Source organism: Ixodes scapularis, unplaced genomic scaffold, assembly GCF_016920785.2.
Source record: "Ixodes scapularis isolate PalLabHiFi unplaced genomic scaffold, ASM1692078v2 PGA_scaffold3__209_contigs__length_174095766, whole genome shotgun sequence".
Classification (NCBI taxonomy): Eukaryota; Metazoa; Arthropoda; class Arachnida; order Ixodida; family Ixodidae; genus Ixodes; species Ixodes scapularis.
In genome coordinates, this window is record NW_024609868.1 from 146,623,179 (window position 1) to 146,628,929 (window position 5,751).

Here is a 5,751-nt window from a genome sequence, read left to right on the forward strand (position 1 = left end):
TCACAGAAGTTGGGAACACGATGTACTGCAGTAAAGCGGAGAGTTAATCTAGATGGTAAGATGACATCACATTAAACGCAGCGCGCAAGCAGTGAGGAAGAAAAGAGGACACAGAGCCCTGACTGCCAGCTGATGTATTGCGAAATAAAGAGAAAGAAGGTACAGTAGAAATGAGACACACGCACCATAGAAAAAGGAAAGCCAGTTATACATGAATGAGCTCTACCATAAAGACAAAGAGAAACGAGAAAAACCACATACGGGAACCAATCAAATGTAAGAAGAAAAAAGAAGGGAAAAAATTAAGAAGGATCAAATACTGCGGCTGCCAAAATTTTTCGTTGTAGACGTTCGCTAGGAAGGCTCTCAAATCGTTATCACTCAAAGTACGCGAGGGGTGGCTCGCACATCACTTGCCGATTTTTGAATATGAGAGGCCTCTAAATTTTCTCGGCTTTGCTGATCTCAATATCTTTCTATTATTGTTCTGTGAGGAAACAATGGCGCGACAGGTTTTTGAAGAACACCGGTAGCAACAAGAACAATTTTTGTTTGCACATACAGAACTGAAAATTCCCTCAACAATTAGCAGAAAAGCGAACGCAAGCGATGTGTTTTAACTTGTTCGCAGATTTATTATTAAATAACACACAAAAACCAATGCCGCCTACAAGCGCAAGCTTGGAACAACTGTGCCGAACACAAATAAAAATCCGAAACTCGATTCAGACATCGACTTTCCAATATATCTCGCTTTCACACCTGAAGATCGAACGACAAGTCGGCACGGGATTTAGGGTCAATGCAAGCACGACACTTTTTTTTTTGCGACAAGTCCTAATGCCACTGAAACTGCAAATCACAATTTTAGTTCGCACGCAGTGGGTTGAAAATTCGCTAAATGTCACTTTTAGAACGTAAATTGAGACGAAAGAAACGGACGTGAGTGATCTGTTTTAAATTAGAGTGATGCAATACACAGGACGCCGTGCACCTGCATCAGGAATGGCTATACGTATAACGCGGTGAGCTCGCGCCATTTAGTGAATTTAGTGGTGGATTTCGGTTCCTGAATGAGTTTATATAAATGCGAACGTCGGGAATCGAATAGAGATTTGACTATTTTGATTGGTTGTACATGGGGAGAATGTGAAGAAGCTGCGTGTGATTGGACCCGGCTCCATTCCCCGGATGCTCTATGATCGCATCCATGTAAACCCAGTGGTTATCTTGCTGCCACATTTCGCCGACACCTGTTTTGTTTTTACATCGAATCCGAAGAGTTTGTGTTACCACAGAGGTATGCCATAGTATTAGCTTTTTGTCGTGACAATCCGCTTTATATGTGGTATTATTTTACTAAGTGCGTAATCAAATCTGTAAGGCGATAAAACCTAGCTTGTGATTCACTGAGTAGTGTTTATCCAAGCCTTGCCCCCCCCCCCCCTTTTTTTCCTTCTCCCTCTCTGCCCCGTAAACCAGGGGAGACGCAAAAAGTTTTGCATCGTGTGCATTGGCAATTCCGATGGGCGGTGCTCCAGTCGTGCGTATAGCATTAATGTTTAAATTATCCAAGTGTATGATTACATAACTCGCGGCCTACGTCGCATACAAGTTCTGATGTGGAACTGATCTGTAGAACGCGAATCGCAAGAAAACAACTTCATCTTTCACGATTCATGCGTCATGCCGATTGTATGTGCGTAACACTCAGCTACGCACAAAGGCGCCATACATCTCCAAGTGCAACGTCCGCACAGAAACAAAGCCTCCCATGCGGACGCTCACGAAACATGGACCAGGGTGCCTCCCGGCGAACTATCGCACCGCGCTGCTCGCCGTCGGAGCTTGTAACTACGCGACTTCCGGGTCCAAATCGTTAAAGGTAACACGGGAAATACTAATCACGAATTAAGGGTGACGCAAAGCAAGGTTATAGTGTGCTTCGGGGTATAAACGTGTTTCCTATTGCTAAGGTCTCTTTTTTTTAATCCTGGTCGTAGGAAGGACGCTGTTAGCTGACATCCATTATTTCATCGCTCGCTCATTCTGTCTCCACCATCGTGCTCATCTTCCGCCCATTTTGTATGGGTTTGTTGCTTGTTTTTGTCTTTATTGCTGTGCGCGAGTGCACGGGGAAGTTGGAGAACCAACGGCGGCGTGGGCCGATCGCCGAGATGGTCGTGACCACCGTTACTAAATCAACTCAGTTATGGTACTTCCCATAGACGCGGTACATTGGAGGGTGTCCGAGACTGTGTCCGAGTATTTTGCAGCTACACTCTAAGAAAAAATGACTACCCTGGGTAGTCAAATGGCGTTTTGGAGGCTTTGACTACCCTGAAAGGCGAGTTACTAGCCTTCGGGCAAAGTGACGACCCCAAACCGCTGTGGAATGTCCGCCTTTCTGCAGGTGACAACGGGGTGTGGTCACTTTCGAATCCGATATTCACTGCAGGCAGTCGTAAATGATATTAGTAACTTGGATAACTACTGGAAGACTATAAATGATATGCTTCCTTAGCTTTCGTGATCCTTTAGGATCCGCCAAGATCACATATGTTGTGCAATTCGCGTAAATTGGTGGAATAAACATTTTGTCAGCGTGAGCAGCAACACTGGTCTTGACAGCCGTGGACCGTGGTGGGGTGTAGCTCGGGCATCATAACAACAACAAACCGCGTGGGTGTTTGCTAAACTGAGGTGAGGATATTTTTCTGCCCTATATTATTGCAAAGAATATTTTGAAAAAAATGATTAGTTGTATATCTGATCGTGTTGAACCATTGAACACTGGGATCGAGGATGGGCCGGGTAAACATGCTCAGAGGTATGTGACTGTGTCGCCCGTACTGTTTTCATCAATCTCGGACTGCATGGTTGAATTTCTGAGCTGCACCGTCGTGGTTGTGATCTCCTGGCTGTACGTACGTAGTGCGCGAACTTTCCAATTCAGTAGCAGGTTGAAATTATAGGGCAGCGTAGTAATTGGCTTTTACTAGATTGTTGTTTCGTCACGGGCGCTATTTGTGCTTTTACAGGCGCCAGCGCGAGCCCGAACTTGCGCCTCTTTTACCGTTTGCGTTCTTCTGGTTTGATGTTCTGCTCTATGATTTATTAAACCTAAATCTAAAGGTCAATCGCCTCTGCCTCGTCACTCATCTGGACACCTCATAGCGCTGCCACTCTACCGGCCCTTCCTGGATGTCTCCTGCTGCCAAGTAGCAGCCGGATCGTCGAACCACCATCATCGTCGCCTCTCCATCAGAGGATCACTACATGTTGGTACGTCAGCTACCACTATCTTTCGGCGCGTCGGCTACCGCTCTATTTTGGTGCGTCGGCTGAGCCTGTTGGCCCGTCGCGTTACTTCGACTGTTTAACTTTTTTCTGGGCACAAAAAGAGCCCCAGCGGTTTTTCACAACGTTCTTGCGCTCGTGCTCGTTAATTTTTTTTTTATTTTTTATTAGGGCAGTATGTAAGCTTTTGAGGTCCTTTGCAGTGTTCCAACATTTGTGTTCCTTCAGTTCTTTTAGGATAGTAAATAAGCCCCTGATGTTCTTCACAGTGTTCCAACGCTCGCGATTGTTCAGTTTACCTGTCTGCCTTCACTCTCAGAAAAAAAGGAGCCAAATGAGCAAAAAAGGGTTCTTTTCGCTAAAAAAGAACCGATTTCGGGAAAGATCCCTATGAAGCGTGCTTTCTCAACCAAAAGCACCCCTCGCAAAATAAAAAAAGAAATGCAGAGCTAGTTTCCGGCCTGGAAAGAGCGAAAAGGGTTCTTGTTGCAGCCAGGAAAGAGATAAAGCGCTCTTTGGAGAAAGAAGGTCACTTAAGTCTTCTACCGGATAGAGGGACACAATGACCAGGCTCGAAAGGCTTTGCACGCGAGAAATTGGGTGTACCATTCTGTGGAAATAAAGCTGCCCGTGTGAGCTGTCAAGTCCTTAAAAGCTTAGAGAGGCGGAATGTCGTAGTTATTTACCAAGTCGCGTGCAATTTGATGCCGAGATAATCTTCGCCTCCGTCCACAGATGAAACAGGCTTGGATGCCTTTGACTCCCGGGTCACCTGCTTCAGCGGTCTGAACAATGGCGTTCGTTTGCAAACGTAACTGCTCGCCGTGTTTTATTTAGTAAGAAATGTTAGTATAAAGCTACTCTTTTGGTACTCATTTGTATAAACCAAACGGGTCATTAAATTAAAGTTTATTTGAAGAAATCTGTACCTGCGGAAATCGAATGTGTATTTCATCCCCCCCCCCCCCCCCCCCCCCCCCAAAAAATGCATACATATTTTTGAAGGTGCAAAACTTCGATCAATGAGCAACACACACACACAAAAAGTGCGTGTTTTGATGAATGCGTGATACGGTGATTAAGCGGCGTCGTGTTTTTTTAGTAACAAGAGCCATTTTTAACTTCCTTTCGTGTTTAAACAATATACGTATAACTGCGCGTATAAATGAAAAATGAATAAAACAGAAAAAAAACTTTTTTTTTAGTATAGAATGCAGTTGTTTTAGCTTGTGGTCACGACACAGCCCGTCTCCCAATACGGCGCCTCTAATTGTTTCGCGGCACGCGCCAAGCCGCAAAATAGAGTTGGGACCCATCCTCGAGTGGCATCAAAAATACTGCTGCGCGGAAGGTTAAAGTGATGTGTTGCAGTCATCTTTATCTTCGGAAATAAATCAGCCTGTAAATGGTGGTTTCTCGATTTCAAGGAGCAGATATGTCTAGAAGGATACCCCGAAGTAATCCCATAGGCATATTCTATAAGTGCGTTTTGAGTGAACGAAAACTAAACTTCGATATGTTGTGCGTTCAAATGTATGAGTAATAACGCAGTGTAAAAAATGAGTGCTCCGTCCGCCGGTGAACCCCGCTCGCTACTTTGAGGTCGCCCACCAAAAGTTAGGAAAATGGGATGGCACGAGGAAAAAAAAACAGAAACGTGTTCGTTGCCGTTCTCATAGTTTTCGCGGGCAATATGGCGTGGTAGGATGAAGAACAAAATGGCCTCGGACGAAATGGCCCTGGACAAAACGGACCCGCACAAAATGGTCCCAAGTGCAATCCCAGAGAGAATGTTCCCAAGTGATATTTAGACGCTCATATTTTAATAAAATGGTACTCTGAAGTTCTATTAAGTACATTCAATGCTCTTATAATGCAAGTTTTGTAGAGACTATAAAAAAAGAAGCTCAATATAGACGCGACAATGTTGGAGAAACACACACACGGGGCAGGCACCTGTCTCGTGTGTGCTTTCCTTCGACTTTGTACCGTTTATTTTGCACTCTTTTTCATTATGCCGATCAACCAACTAGCCCAACAATCTATTTTACTGCTTGATACAACTCTTTCTGATCTCCCGCTCGAAGCTTTAATTTGATGCGGTACAGTTTCATTTAGTGAACTTAATGTTTTACTTTAAACGAGTTCCCTCGTTAGTTCAACAGAGCTACAAGAAGAAGTTTTGAGTAAAGCCATACGTAGCGCACATTTACAACTAGATTATTTGTGTAATGAAATGTTCATTTCACAAAAAAATGTATTGCATTATGCGAATATTTATCTTTTTGTATGTTGGGATTGTGACAATTAAAGCTAATAAAAATTAGGAGCAAGAAAAATACGACAAAATTTTTTTGGACCATTTCGACCGAGTTTACTATTCGAACAATTTTGTCCGTGGCCATTTTTCCGGTTCTCGGGCTGGTTCTGTTTTCGATTCCCATTTCTAGT